The 16915-nt window shown below is 35.9% G+C and overlaps 1 long non-coding RNA gene across 2 annotated transcripts in view; it reads left to right on the forward strand.

Moving 5' to 3' along the window:
• Positions 1-16915, forward strand: part of LOC142029247 (uncharacterized) — a 91830-nt gene that overhangs the window by 56206 nt on the left and 18709 nt on the right. For both annotated transcript variants that reach the window (XR_012649880.1, XR_012649879.1), the window contains exons 4-6: positions 4216-4367; positions 10097-10243; positions 11638-11715. This is a non-coding gene — a long non-coding RNA (uncharacterized LOC142029247). The remainder of the gene's footprint in view (positions 1-4215; positions 4368-10096; positions 10244-11637; positions 11716-16915) is intronic.

The following is a 16915-nucleotide window of genomic DNA, read 5'->3' on the forward strand; positions in this document are numbered from 1 at the left end:
GATAAGTGATCAAGACCCTTAGACAATTCAGGTCAGTTCTGAAAGATAAGTGGGATTAACCCATTTCTAAGACACAGAGATCTAGAATAGCCTTTTTAGAAGAAGAGTTTAGTCAAAACCTCAAAAACTTAGCAATAAAGACAACTGAGAAGATCTATGACTAGAGATACCATAGAAGTACAAATAACGAGAAGGTGGTGAATACTTACTAGCCCTCATATTAGGAGAATAAAGAAGAAGTGTAATCAGGAGTCAGGTTTAAGAACAAACGGAAGACACAGTTGTTCACATCTATCTTCTTCATCTATGGAGCTCATTGCCATGATGTGTACAGGATGCCAAAAGTATAAATGGTTCAAAAAGTTATTAGGTACAATCATGAGAAAGTTCATGGAGTGTTATTAAATGTGGATGAAAGGTTGCAACCCCTGGCTCAGGATTTCCCTAAATCACAGATTGCCAGCAGCTGAGAGGATATGCCACGGGGACTATTATTTTATACTCACTCAATTTTTATTCCTTTTCCTGAAACAACTGCTACTGGCAGTGTCAGAGACAGGATCTTGGGCTAGAAGAACCTTTAGTCTGATCCACGACAGCCATGCTTATAAGAGCCCAGACAGGGCTTTTTCTAAGAAACAGGGCTTTTTCTAAGAAAGAAGATCCCAGACTACTTTATTGCACCTGTGACATCCCATGCTAAATTGTAAAACATCATTTACTATTGCAAGACACCTAAAACCAGGGCAAGAGTAGTTCAAAGTAAGAGCCTTATCTATGACTTATTTCCCTTTTATCAATTCTGGTGAAATCATTCATGTTTCTTCTAAAGTAGAAGTATTTGTAATATTATATTTCATAAAGTCTGTCTTCATGTTGTATTTGTGTTGCCACTATTGATTTATGTGCTTTTAATACACTAGTTTTAAATTTCTTGGAATGTTGATTAAGTCTTTAGTGTAGTTTGAAATGTGTTCTTTTAGTGCTTTTTAATCCAATTTAAACAATTTAATGATTTAATCATTTTATCCATCATTAAATCATAAAATTTACCTTAAGAGTAGTCTTGACTACATATACTTCTGTATTTTAGGTGGAAAAAAATACAACTCAATACTTTAGACATCTTAAAGGTAATTTAATTTTTTTTAAAAAAATCCCAAATTCCAGAATTAATTACTTTTCTTCAGAATAAAACTCTGTGCCCTGAAAAGGCACTTGCTTTTATTTCTCTAGGTACAGGCTTTCAGTATATTCCCATTCAGGAAAATGAAACACATTATTTCTCCTTAATGCAGCACGTACTTTTCCAGTGAAACTGACTCATGATGGTAAAAATCTCTCTTCAGTACTGCTCTGCAGGGTAGCAAATGTGTACACACATGCACACACTTAGAGGACAGTATATGCATTATTTCTGGCTATAAATAAAACCAACAAAAAAGGTTCAACCAAGCACAAAAGCAAATAAAGAAAATAAAAGTGATATGGACAATCAAGATGTGAATGCCCAGGATGCCTTGGAACAATAGATGACATATTTCAGCTAAAACTGTTACTTTTTAAGTACAAGCAATGGTAAATTTTCTTTTATTTCAATAGATGTCAGGCTCCTTTCCTGTTTGGCCTAAATTGCAATATTTAGTCAATATTATTACCTTTTCTTTTTTTCCCTTTTTAATTTATTTATTTATTTATTTATTTATTTCTGCTTGGCTAATCACAGGCCTCAAAGCATGAATACTGGTTATTTATGCCTACAAAGCAATTTGGGAAAGGTAACAACCATACTTTTGCTGATCTGCCACTACAGGGAAACAGAAGATTCTTCCCCTCGCCATGTTCATTGTACTAGCTAAAGCCATGGACAACTCTCCAAGCTGCAGTAACATTAAACTTCTTATTGTATAAACAATTCTCTCACACTTTAAGTGGGTTGGAAGTAGGAGAGCAGGGAAGATTAAATTTGAGATTATTTTATGAGGCACTGAAATGCCTGGTTTAGCCAAAATCCTGGATGAGAAAATAGCCCAAAAGAGAGAAGTGATACAGTCAAAGACATTACTATGCTTGCGTGTGTCAGCTATAGGAAAAAGTTAACAAACTTACCATATGCTTTTTTATCAATTAGCTGTTCTATCTCTTATTCTGCTGTGTAGAAATTGGTAAAAATTTACCAACCCATTATCTGAGTAACACTTTTGCTTTGCTTTGCTTTTCTTATCCTTGGAGTTACCATGTCTATTAGTTTTCCATTAAAGGTTGCTAGAAAACTGTTACCATGCCCATCTGCAGAATGAAACAGGGCTGAAGCGCAGATACCAGTAAGAGAGACTGGATCTAAACACCATCTTCACTGGCAAGGTTAAACATTTTTCTCTAGTTCAATGTGTGTGTGAGATTTCAGCCCTCAAAAGCAACCGAAAGGAGAAAATGTAGAGCCCCCACACCTATTGGGACAGAATGCCACCATCTCCATCACCTTCACGTTGCCTACATTTACGCCTACTTAGGTCTTTAATTTTAAAGCATTCACCTTTCATTTGTTTCCCATCCTGATCCAGTTAGTTTGGGAAGCAGTGCCATATTAAAACATCTGGGTTTCATCAAATGTGTTCTTTTTAATGGAGGTTCAGTGTGATCAATCCCAGATGCTCAACAACTGAAGTTACATATAAAATGTTCATAGGTTTTGGCCAAAATCAGATTCAGCTTCCCATACCTTAAAAGTGGAAGTTCTTTAAATAGATATGAGTTAGATTTGAGTCATTTATTAAAAAACCAAACCAAACCAAAACCAAAAAAAAGGAAGAAAGGAAAAAACTGGAAATGAACCCCATCTTATTTAAAGTACAATTGAGTTAGACAAGTTAGATTAGTTTATATGCCATTTTAGGCTGGATTTTCAATGTTATCAGTCATTATATTTGCCAAGGACTTCTTATCATAAGCTACTTCTTTCAGTCACTTACATTTTGAGCCACCAGGGTAGCTGACTCAAACTGAAATCTTTCAAGGGGATTTTGGCCAATGCAGTTCAGATTTTCCTGAGAAGTAAGACTCGGGAGGAAGGAGATACCAGCTTGCCCATGAGAAAAATATACTAGAGAACAGTTGTTAGAAAGTCTCTCAAACCAAATGCAGTGAAATAGGACCTTGAGGTTAGGTGGAGGAGAGAGGAAATACAAGGGACCCCCAAGTCAGAGACAGGCCTTTTGCCATTACTCTGAAGTTGTAGCCCGACTTTAAGATACTCAGTTACTGTTGCTGGGGGAGAATTTTTAAACTCCTCCTTATTGTATGCAATGCTTGGCACCACCCAAGCAATGTCAATGCAACATGTCCACTAATGTTGATAAACATGGAATGCTAGTGGGAATGTTCCAATTTCCAGAGATTTTAGTAAGCATTTGATTAAGTTTCATTTATTCCTGGAATAAAGCTGCCACTTGCATAAATGTAGGATGGTTACATGAACCTTCAGATGCCTTAGTTACAATAACTTAGGCTAGGCAATTGAATTAAGTGCCAGTTGTTGACTGGAGTCCATAGAGCTTTGGCATCAAATCTGAGACTGCCATATATTTATAGGCACAGAGTCACGTAATGTGTAACTGGTGTAGTTTCTACTTCTCTGCTCTAAAACCAGAGCATGTTCATGAAAGAAATTCTGAAGAAACACCAAAAGAAAAAAAATAATTAACTAACTTATTCAAAGTAGGTTTCATTTCTTCACAAATGTAACAGTTTCAAAAGCTATTATCTAGTGAATTTCCAGGGTCAGAATTAAACAAAAGTATTCCTTTAATCCAAAGGTAATTCTCATTTTCTAATGATATTAGTATCTCATTTCTAGTTCTGTTAAAGCTGTCACTAATTCAACAGCCTATATCATAATTTTCAAGACTGGGAAAAGGCATTGACATTCAGGGAAAAAAAGGGATTCTTTCTATGGGACTTCAGGTGAATGATTTGTTTTGTTCTGTTTTTCAGCGACAGCCCTCTTGCCTCCTTTAATTTTTGAAAGGTCAGTGACAGTCCCAATTAAGAAGGAGTAAAAAGGAGAATGTGAGTTATGTGGACAAAGGTGCCTCATAAGCACAGTTTCTCACCACCAGCAGCTCTGCATAGTATTGTTTCTCAAACTAATTAATTTATATAGTTAATGATTGCAAGATGTAACTAATGGCCACACTTATCAATTACCTTTTCTAGCACCAGCATTCCCAACTGAAACTGCTTGTGAACTGGAGCATTGCAGGACTTGATCTCTGCTTTTTTTGCAACTATCTGACTATACTGAATGGATTTTGGAGATCATCAAAGTATGCAGGATGGACAGCACATCTACTCTTGGAAAGATGATGGTAAGACATTCTTCAAGTCATTTTCAATGATCTAGCTGTACCTTTATTAACCATCTCTCTCTCTTCTCTGTGAAAGTCATTTTGAGGTTTTTGGTTTTGGGGTTGTTTTGATAGGGCAGAAAAATTGTTAATTTATATTAACAATTTCTCTTAATTTAATACATATGTGTCTTTTTTTAATGGGATGGAAGGCAATTAATTAAAAAAAACTCAGAAAAATCTCACAATTGGACTATCATGCTTAAAATAGCTTTGGATAGTAAAAAAAATATTGGCTTCTCTTCAGAAAGGCTTATTATATGGCAAAGCATGTCATAAACAAATTGTGTGTCATTGTTTATTTATGCTATAATATTGTCTAGGAGCTTCATCATTCAGCAGAAACCCCATTTCTAATCCTTTACAAAGCACTTAATGACACTTCCTTTGAAGATCTCTGAAGGAGACCAAGGAATTAAACTGTGTAACTGTATTATAAAATAGGAAGTGTCTCATTCAAAAGTTCTAAGCAAATCCAAGTCCACAATGTTTGTGAGCTTATTATCTATAATTATACAAAACTTTTCATTGAATGTTTTTCGTGGGAAGAACAAAACTAGTGTATTTGCTGTTAAACAAGTCTGACTTCTACCAGTTTGTAATGCAATTATGTCTTACCTTCTCTTTAGAGATGGCTCATCTTCTGCCTGGCCTCAGCTGTCTAGCATTGAACCAAAAGAGAATATGTCATCCACATTGGGAATTAACACTTTTGGGGCAGAGAATGGTCCTATGATGGGAAAATGTGGACTGTTTTCTCAGACCTTCAGATTCCCAGTGTAGCCAAGAAGCCTAAAAACTCTTCTTGTGCAGGAGAGCTATGAAACTTTATTTTCAAAGCTCTCACTCCTAAAACTGAGCATGGAAGCTATGCGGAAAGAGGTTACTGAGCTCAGACAAAGCAGAGTTCCACATGACAGTAGGTTTTAATAAAAAGCAAGAGATTTTTCTGGTCAACCAGAAACACAAACTAAAGGCCAATTTGTAATTTATTCATTCCAGAATAATTTTTTTTTAAATGTAAAATACATGGACTTATTACAACACTGAAAACCAAGGAGAAGTATTCTCTTAAAAGGGGAGAATGGGACATGGAAATGATGAAAAAGAGAAATATTAAAGATTGATAGTAAAGAGGTTGGGGATGGTGAAACACACAAGTAATAAAAAGCATGATAAAGGAGGAAAATGCCTAAAGTAATGAAAAGTTTCAATGACATTGGTTTCACCCTCTAAGCACGTCAAACACTTTTGAAAATGTTTTAGATTATTTTAAGGATTTGGAAAATGAATGAAGAAAAAAGAATAAATTAAAAGACAGAACCCATTAACTTTGAATATAGGCATCTCCATAGCACATTTTGATACATCAAATCTTACTGTCTGAAGCCTAAGAAATACTGTATAAAATGTATAGAAGAGAAAGAGAGGGAATGTAGTAGAAAGAAGAGATAGATTGTTTTGAGTCTCCAAGTCCAGACTTCCCTCCTTTTAGTCTCATCACATTGATTAACTGGACTTGAATATGAAAGTAAAGCAGCAACCAAATAACCTATTTAGTTCATGAAGAGTTGCATCTATGTCATCAAAGTGTTCTACTAGGCTCAATATCCCTAAGCTGCAGCTGTTCCTTATTAGTTTAAGAAGGCTAAGACTGGAACATATGATAAAATGAATAGGCAAAGTCTTCTACATTGAGAAAATGAAACTTCTTTTCTCTGTAATGAGTCATTTAAATATAAAAATCTTTATCATAGGGATTTGTGCAAGTAAAGAACTCAACAAAATTTAAAAATAACTTTTTCATATACAATATAACTCTTCAGTGGTTAATTGACATGGCTAAAGAATTATATGCAACAAGGCTGCAGGATAAGTTACATACAGTATGCAACTCCTTTGCTACTGATGACCTCTGGAACCTATCCCTTAAGCAGCTAATACTTTACTTACTTGGAGAGAGGATAATGGGTAACTGGTCTGCTTAAATCTGACAATTCCTAGGTTACCTATATAGTCTAATGCAAACATCTTTTGAACTCTGCATCCTAGAATGTATCAGACCATAAAGATTCAGTAATCAGATAAAGCTGGCAGCCACATTTCTTCAGGCTTCATACATCAAAGACACAGAACAACATTCTGAGTTATTTTAATGTCTGCTGAATAGAACATTTTGAATCTCCAGCTGAAAATAAATGTTTTGTGTCACAAGTCTGGATCTAATCTGTCCTAAGCCTTTTTGGCTGTCACCAAGCCACTTTTTCACAGATGAGAGGATGGATATAAAATAAATAACACATTCCAGCATGAAAAACAATTACCAAGAGGCTGATTTTGCTTCTGTTTGCACTGGTGAGAATTCATGCTTTATCTCAGTGAGCTCTTTTTAATCTAAGCACAGCCATACGGAGGCAGAAGAAAGTGCATCTCCTTCCTATTGCAAACCCAGTTTTCAGGGACCAGTTTGCTCTTCTCATCTACTTGTGAGCGTAAAGCCCAAAGGCAACAGACATGGAACACATTTTACCTAAATTTGGCTGTCTCTGAGTTAAAATTTGCTTGAAGTTAGCTTGCTAATATAATTTTTTAGAATGTGGAGAAAAGTAATACCTCATACTTTAGACACTTTTTTTCAGATGGAATGAATCGACCTCTGAAGATGCCTAAGATGGAAGAATCACAAATCAAGCATTTAGATGGCAAAGTTAGAATGCTGCCAAGGTCATTCTTGTCATACTCTGCCAGTTATTTAATCAGGAGTTTCCAATGTCAGCAGTAAAAACCATGTCACTGCAGAATGCAGAAAGGTGGAGAAAAACAGAGGAATGAATAGAGCAATGCCTCTCAGCATAAGCTACAACTGATCTAACTTTGAAGTTGGATCTGACCTTAATGTGAGCCTTATTTGGAGCAGCAGGTTGGCCGAGATGGCTTCCAGAGGATTCCTCTCATTTGAGTCATTCTGTGCTTCTACAATATCACCGTTCAGGTTTACAAATCATGAAGATTACAGGACTGGATTATAATTTTAGTTTTCCATATAAACACAACATATCTCGGACTACACTACCAAGTATATAGAAATTAATTTCCACAGTATTTTCAACAGTAATAGAAACATTACAGTCATAAATTGTTTATTGAAGCTACCAGTGAAATGTATCAAAGATAGCTGTCTGAGGCTATATGATCACCAGAACTCTGCATGCTGTAAAAAAGAAATAATTAAAATGAAGCTGAAACACATGGAAATAGACTCAAGGAATATATGTCAATAAAAACACAAAAATTTCAAAGAAATGTAAAAAATTGTATTTAAATTCACATACTTTCACTCACATGAAAACATTTTACTGTAAACAACGGGTATTGCTCTCTCTTTGCAAGATGTAAAAGCTTTTTCTTCTGCAAAGGAAAAGGGCTTAATCAAGCAAGACCTAAATTGTCATTGATCTCAAGTGGAATGATCCTGATAAAATATACCTGGAAACATGCACACAGGACTTCTGAGAAGACAGTTCACTGTTAAACACTAGCCATGTTTGCTGCATTAAGTAGTACTCATAAAATAAGTTAATCTTGTAAAGCTTGGAAAGTCAGAATGATAGCGTGACACAATGCAATAACTTCAAGAACAAGCAGGAAACAGACCCTATCTCTCATGAGTTACGGTGGCTGACACAGAAAAGATAAATATATTTCCTCTTCCTTCAACTGTCTGCAATTAATAAACCAGCAGTAGGATTGATGTCATGCTGCTTTTGGCCATCTAGAAATCTCATGCCCCATCACAAAATGATAGGATAGGGACTTTTTGCCCAATCAGCAGAGAAAACTGATATCTCTGGTTACATAGATTGTGTGCTGGTGATTATTTCCTATCTTAGCTGCCTTAGTTAAGTGTCTAAAGCTGGCTGGGATGAGTCTGGGAAAAAGGGAGCTGTATTTGAACACAAGGAAATGAACATACTTGTAAGCTCACAAACTCATCATTACCACAGTTGCTGCAGATCAAACTGGAATTATTGTCTCATATTTGCAGTTTAATCATACTATTTGAATTCTGGCATCTTAGATCCCATGCCTGCCCTTGCTTATACTTGCAGCAGGAGTACATATGCTATAGCAGGTATACTGACGTCCAGACACTTAAAAAATCTAAATCCCGGTATATCGTTATTTAAGCCTAAAAGACTTATGCATGTTTTCACTACCTTTAGTGCGTACCTTAGAAATGGCCTGTGAACATTCAAAGATTAATAATATGTGTGTAAAACCCCATGATATCACAGTCATCCTAAGAAAACTCATTTTGTGAAATTATTCAAAATTCCAGCTAAACAAATACTCTAAAAGTATTTTCAGTATTGAGGGTGGGGGGCATAATTCCCTTGGTTACATGGAATTACTGTCTCAAAACAAAACCGAAGTTGATTTTTTCTGTTACGTTTCTTTCTAAAATCTATAGTAATACATCATTTCAGAAATGTGACATTTATTTTCAAAACTAAAATTATAATAGCTGAGAAAATTATACCTCATTTCTACCATACAGCTTTAGTATCTCTGTGTTTTACTTTTCTTTAGCCTTCTATGAATACATTCTTACATATTTAGTGTTTCACTAAATGATTGAGATCACTCAATCATCAAGTGACTGAGATCAGGGTTAATAGCTTCATACAGACAAATGGGTTTATCTCTGTTAATATCCTGAAGACTAACAAATTGCTAAGGAAACAAAATTGCTTGCTTAACATTTTCTCCCACAGCCTTTCCACTTTTCACAGGAATAACATGCTAACCATTTTGCCGTCTTTCTATAGATATACATGACTGGTGCACCGCATGGGTCTCTTCTGACTCAGTCGGTGTTGGAGACAGGGACCACTGTGTTTTCTTCTGTCTGTAATTCTAGCATCTGGTGAGGAAATTTTGGTCCTGGTGTGTTGCTTCATGCAGCACAGAAATCTACAAGAAGGGAAGGGATGGAGTATTTGAGGCATGAAATGGCAACCAGCTATCTACAGATACTACAGTGAGGGACTCCTTGGCTTTGGGCTGGGTGAAGGCATCCTGGCAGCACATCTTCAAATACAAAGAGTGAATGAGTACTCATTCCTCAGAATGAATCAAAAACACCACCTTTGGTCATGGGAAACCTATTTTTGTGGCACTGATGCCAAATAATCTAGAGAACTCAGTGTACTTACTGATAAGTGTTTTTTGATATGGGCACAACTTCTATGACCCTTTGGGCAATGGAGCTTTCATGGTGACACTACGTATTATCACTGCTCACCCTGGACAGTATGACTCTCCTTCATGTCTACATGTCTACATTTCTGTCATGTACTACAGAACGCTATTCCTGCAGTAAGAGAAATATAAAATAATCAGTACTCCTGAAAGACAAAGTGATGATGATGTGGAATTCAAGTAGAAAAAAAAGAATAGTCTTCAATATTTCTTTTCGAAGCAGATGATATTCTTATGCTGACTGATACAGGATCTAGGCTTGATGGTTAGATTGCATACTTTTACACTGTTGGTTTTTATATTCTGTGTGAAATTAATGTCTAAGTCTAACATTCTAATGAATTTTATCTCTATAAATTCAGTGTTAAAATCCATTTTAGCATCATTTATCCAGTAAATGAATGTTTTCTATAACTTCCTCTTATCAGATGGCCTGTGGTCTAAGGGAGAGGATCTGGGTAGAGGAAAAGCACATCTGTGAAAGAGCAAAGGGCATCTCCTGTGGGATCAGCTCTGCCCTTGGCAGAGACCAGGAGGAGCTGACAAGGATGGGGAAAGCTAAGCAGCCCCAAATGGTAAGCTTGGGACTTTTTTGCTGGAAAGAAGTTGGTTTTAAAGCTGAGCTGAATACAATCATCATATTTAGGAAAGGTAAGGAAACTTAGTTGTGTTCAGTATGTCTGAGTGAAGTAATGAGCAAAGTAACTAGAGTGGGTTTTTTAGGATTTTTTTGAATTGTTATATTTTTTTTACAAAGAAAAATTTAATCCAAGATTAAAAGATTATGATAAGGTGCCTGGTTACTGTGTCTCACTGATCTCAGTTTAAAAGAAAGGAAACAGTGTTGTGAAAGATGGTCCAGCAGCTGCACAGTCACAGCTGGAGCTGGGTGGCACTGGTAGGGACAGGCCATGCTGCCATGAGGACCAAGAGGCCATACTGCCAAATCAGGATCCTGCTTGTGAGCAAAACTTGGCTCTGATCTCACCAATGCCTGGAGGCAAAGAAGGAGGTACTGGACTTTCTGGTTGCAGATTTTGTTATAAGGAGATGACCAGGCACATAGTCAAGCTTGCTTAGACACCGAGAACTCAAACCTAGAGTAGAAATATCCTATTCTATTACACCAGATTTTGCTAAGCAGACCTCTAAGTAGCATTTCCAAGGAAGCCTGAGAAAAAACTTAATTAACTAGCTCTGGCTAGATTATGAATGCTGAGGTTCATAACAAAGGAGAAGTTTCTATGTCATTGAACATTGTTCTCATTCTTTCAGGCTCCAGCCCTACCAAAGTTGACACACTTGTTCAGTTATTGAGTTAAACAGGACTGTTCAGCTAATTATAATACACCACAATTAAAAGTATCTGTAAAGGATCAGGCCCTGTGACAGTGAATTCTGAATTTATTCAGGAACTCTCCATTTCAATGAAGAGTCACAAGTCAATCATGGCACCTCTGGCCCGGTAAATGTTTAGTTAATTACACCAAATAGAACAACTCTGTGAGGAAAGACTGACAGCATCCTAATCCAGAACAGCCTGTAATCTGATGATTAAACCATGTAACTGGAAAATAGGATATGCTCGTGATTTTTCATGGTCACAGCACAAGGCAGCATATGTCCCCCTGACTACCCCAACAATTTTCTACCTGTTTTTGAAGATCGCTTCCTTAGTCACCTATTCATCTCCCTCACCCCATCGTTTTGGGATCAGGTCCTTCAGGTACCTTGGATTCTGCAATGCTCTATGCCTAGCAGGAATTGAGTGATTTAGGAACCAGAAGAGACTGGTTCCTGCACCTGAATTTCAATGAGAAGCCAATGGAATTTTGTATCTAAGTGCTTAAATCACTATTAAAAATGAGTGTTAATTGATTTGCTTCAAATAATTTGAAATATTCACATTTATTTAAAGAATTATACATCAGGACTTTATTGTTAACACATTTATTATCTTATTTTGCAGATCTTGGCTATAGGAAAACAACTTTAAGAGTCAAGAACCTGTCAAGCAGCAGCTTTATTGACCAAGCCTTCAAAAGTAGTGAGAGCATTAAACATAATATTTTACTGGGAAAGGCTGGAAATGCAAAGTATTTTTGGCCTGATACAGTAAATCATTTTCCTCTTTGGTATGGCAAATGGAGGGACCACTATCAAAATAGATCATCCCTCAGGCTCATATATTCTGCTTTTTTAAAAAACTTGTCCTTCTTCCTCAGGATGCATTTGAGTGTGTATGAAAGGCAAACACAGATGAATCAGATTAATAGTATTGGAGCATGTCAGCTTGGGATTGTGTAAGGATCAGCGTTTGCCAATAGCTGGCCGCAGTCAGAGTGAGAACATGAGGCTCACATTACCTCCATCCTCCCCTGAGCAGATACAAATCTCGGATGTGTCAAGTGTATGTTCAGTGCTGGTTAATCATAGGAAGAGCAGTTGCAGCGTCAGTCTCATGACTGACATCAGTACTGCACCAGCCAAGAAAAAATCTTTCTCTGCTCAGAATAGCACTTCACGCACTTCATTTTCAAATAATTTCTGGGACTGTCCTCCATATTAAATATTTTCATGGCTTCCTGAAAGCCTTATTTTTTATCCACCAGCTGAGACTGATTTCAGTCAAGTTTTTCTTTCAAGGTTATGCCAATGTCTATCGATTAAAGGGTTGCATAGGAACATCTGTTTTCAAATCTCTCACCCTTTTGTCTGTAACATATCTTCTGATATTTAATATATATGAACAACAAAACAAACATTGGGATATAAATTTAGGTAATACCACATCTGAGTATCAATCTTATTTAGCCATCCACACTGTGTGACACACTTACTTAGGTATATTGATAAATATACAGATAGTGGGGAGGAGAAAATTCAGGATAACCTGGATAAAACAGCAGTGAAACTTTTAGTGTTCCTGCTGATAAGTTTTAGCTATTAACTGGCAAGAATACAGGCTCTTGAGTATGCAGATATTTGTAGAGCTATGCAAATATGTCAATCACACTTTAAACTGATTTAGACTTTTTTGACTTTTTTTTAATTTTACCTTCTATAATTAAAACCAAGTATGTGTTTTTATTTTTTTATTTCACAACTATTTTGTAAATAAAAAAAAAATCTGAATGGATGTGGCATTTTAGCCTTTGTGCACCAAAAGATATTTTTAAAAAAACAAATTTGGTTTTCAAGATATTTTAGTAATCAGTTCAATATTCACAGCTCTGTTCCAAGATACACAAAACACAAGCTTTGTATGCAAACATTTCATTTAAGCATAAAAAGCCATCTCTTATCATTAAAAAAACTAAACTAGAAAAGAAAACAAGACAGTTAAAGATTTAATATTCTGTAACTATTTTGGTCTTGTAATGTGCGAAACAGACTCGTTAAATATGGCACACAAATTAAAGCTATAGATAAATATTAGTTGCTAGACTTGATTTTAAGTGAATGGAAAATGCAACTTTAATTTGTTGTTTTCCAAGGAAACAATAATCACTTATTTATGTATTTCTATGCCAAATGACTCCTTTGAATACTAACCAGAGATTTTGATCTCTCCTAGTAGTTCAGAAAAGAAAGGATTTCATTACATATTTCCTGTCTTCAAATCTTACCAAAACCAAAAAACCAATGCTGATGTTAAAGAGCTGGGTTTGATAGGTAGGTTTTCTGTCTAGCTTACTAATGAAACAATTGCCACAGTGTCAGTCACAAGGCAAGATTGCCAACTTTGCTGTCCTTGAGGGGGAGTGTTTCAGGAAGAAAATGTGCACTCAGTTATGACTCTGAATATAAATCCCTCATACTTTATAGTGCAGCTCTGAAACCAAAGTTATTGAATATGTTCTGATACGACAGGGAAGAAATTGGGACACCAACACCTCAATTACCCAACTTTTCTGGAAGTCTTCCAGAACAAGTTTCCATGCTGATTGGGACCCAGAACTTCTGGAGCTCTGCCTTAAATCCTTCCCCCTAGATCACCCAAGTACATCCCACTGGGTGAAAGACGTGTGATTCCCTTCTTCCATACAGCTGGAAACCCAGCAGAGAAGGAACAGGGAAATCAAGACCCAACAGTAAATATTAGTTCCTCTGATGACTGACTTAGTTGAGTACAGAGCAGAAAGATGAGTGTTCTGATTTGCATCACCTGCCTATGGTCTACTAGAGGTTTGTATCTGCTGGAAACCACCCAGTCTGGTGAGTCCATGGGCTTAATGTTAGGGAAGCAGAGCAGGACAGTACCTCTGTTTTCATGGAGTATTGTCGTTTTCATCAGCACAGAAAGCTTGATCACTCAAAGCTTGATCACTCCTGTACAGAGACTAGCTCTCTGAACCATCATGAGTAAGAGGCCAGTGGAGAAACAGTTTGGTGACAGCTTCAAAGTCCCAACTTGTCAGCTTTTAAACTTTAAAACTGCAGGCTGGTGATTTACAGTGACCGTAATGGTAACATAAAAATGTTTTCAAGGACATTCTTGGTTTGAAGAAAACAAATCTGAGACCTTCAGTCAGCGAAACTCTTCCCTTACTGACCCGAGTGTAACATTGCGGTTGATAACAATCTTTACCAAACAAGACTACAAGTTCAGTAATAAAACAGTCTTCAGTATGATCCCCGTCAGTACAGATGAAAGGCCAGAAGCTCAGATTATATTCTATTCTATTTGTAGACTTTAACCCTAAACCAACAAACAATTAAAAAGTAATTTTAAAGGCAAATACCTCTACAGAAAAAGCTATAGTTACTTCCTAGATGTATTTGACAAAAGCCATTTAATCTGTAAAGTGTTGCAAGAATCAATGTTATTAAATATTTATAGGGAAGAAACACCTAGAGTCGTATAAAAAGCACAGTATTTCTGTAATAATGTTAGAATGAAATATAATTGCTGGTTGGTAAACGATCCCTGTTAGTTCTTTACATTAATACTAAGGTAAATGACATTTTCAATAGGAGTGTAAATGACAATCCAGAAGAGGTATGCAAAAATTGTCCCCTAGGAGTATCAGTTTACTTTTTGGATTGTTTCCAAAGCTCTCAAAATTCTTTGGAATTCTTTCTATTGATTTCAATAGGGTCAAGCCCCTAATACGTTAAATCATTCTACATGTTGTTGAACCTAATATTGCTCAAGGGTGAACAATTTGGTAGTTGCAGTATTTGCCTTGAAGATATGTTTCTGTATTATTTCCACCTTTTTCTACTCCTAGTTTTCTTTAAAAGTGCCATTTTTTGTCTAGCAATTTCATTGTTTTGTCATAGTTTCAGAAAACTGATGTAGACATTTTTTAATTAAGAAGGGCTCTTCTTGGCAGAGTACCATACCTTCATTCTTGTATAGTGTGTCAGAGGTTCAGTGTCTGCCCAAATTAGTAGCAGCAATAATATAACTAAGAAAAACAAACCCATGTTCAGATAACTTAAAACACAATCAAACCTATCCATTAATTAAAACATGTCAATTGCAAAAACAAGATTTGATATTCAGCTTTTAAAATTTTCTGACACATGTGCATCTAACTTTTGAAACTTAACATAGTATTAACTTTCATTTAGCTGTTTGCTCTTGTAAACTTATTAAAAGTTACATTGTCACTGTAAGGTTTTATTGTTCAATCATACTCATCTGGATATGAGTGCAAAAAATCTTTTACATGAAAAAAAAATTAAACCACTTTTATTAAGGAAAGAGATACTTGGGAGACCAATGAACAGCTATTTGTCCACATAGGCATCAATATTCTATTTATGTTACTAAATTCATATGCATGTGTAAGTCTAAGTATCATCATTTAAATTCTGACAAGTCCCAGATCGTGTTTCAGTGTCGAGCTGGGGCTTTGCAACACTGACAGTAAGAAGACATGGTGAAGTTCTGTCAGTGGCTGCTTGTGGTATTTTGGTCTTCTGGAGGAAAACCAGAGAGATTGTATCTCAACAACAAAATCTTTGGTCATGTAAGTCCAGATTGGTGTATACGTTGGAAACAGGGACAAAGGGTAGTGTACACAGAACTATGATTGTTACTTTGCCTTTGAGGTCGTATCTTCAACAGACAATGAAAGCATAGCTGGTCCAGTGCTTTATAAATTTCCAGAACTATTGTCATATTATAACTAGCGCAAAAGGGATTTTTCTTTCTCTTTAGGGTTGAAAATTCACCTGCTATTAAATTGTAAATGCACATACCCATGAAGAGAAATTTGCTTCACTATGTTTAACATAGAGAACACTTTATCGGCATTTTAAATTTTGCCATGCAAAAAACACCCTTCTGATCTATGTATATGAAACTATATTAACTTATTTAGATTAACAAAAATATGGGAGCCAAATGTCAGGCTTGATCGATACACAAAGTTATTCAATAGCTAACAAAAATAAAGCCTTTTGTATGTGACAGCCTAAAACACTAGCCAGATCTCCGTTTAGGAAGTCTTTCTAAGAATTATGTTCCTTTAATACAAGAGGTAAGGACTATAATAGTTCAGCAATGTTTTTTTGAAATATGATTGGTAGTAGCATTAGCCCCCTGACGCCACAAACCTTTTATAATCATGTTCAACTTTAAATACATGAAAAACCTGTTGTCTTTATTGCTGCTCATGTGAATTCTGGCCACACACTCAAAAATTTTGCTGTTGCAGGGTTGGTAGCTTACAACTAAGTTTATCTGTCTGAATCCCCAAGTATGTGTAGCAGTGATTCAGGAACAGCAACACATGCCCAAAACCAAAAGCAGAATGTTTCTACTGTAAGTACAAGTACTGAAAGTCTAAGCTTAATTATATATCTAATTATCTACTTAAGCAATTAAAAAAATCTTAATCCAAGAACATGGAAATAAAAATAATTACAAAAACCAACACAAGAAGAATAATGAATGTTTAATAATACATCTGAGTTTCTCAAATTCATTTTGAAGGGAAAAAGCTGGGAAAGAGTTTACTTCTACAGCCTTGCAGTAGTGTATGACAATAGTTGAAAGCCTCAAGGATGTGAGAAGAACAACGCTTCATTTTATAAACAATGTAACTAGAGGTAAATATTTGGTTACAGCTGTCAGTAGAGCACGGGATAATGCTTTAACCCTTTTGTTTTAATGTTTTTAGGTTTTCCAATCTATCCTGTACAAATACAGTTCTGCCACTAAGCACTAGAAGGAAAACCCATAAATTACATGAATAAGGGGTGGGTTTGGATTTATAATACTAATAAACAAA

The sequence above is a fragment of the Buteo buteo genome, chromosome 3 (genome assembly GCF_964188355.1).
Source record: "Buteo buteo chromosome 3, bButBut1.hap1.1, whole genome shotgun sequence".
NCBI lineage: Eukaryota > Metazoa > Chordata > Aves > Accipitriformes > Accipitridae > Buteo > Buteo buteo.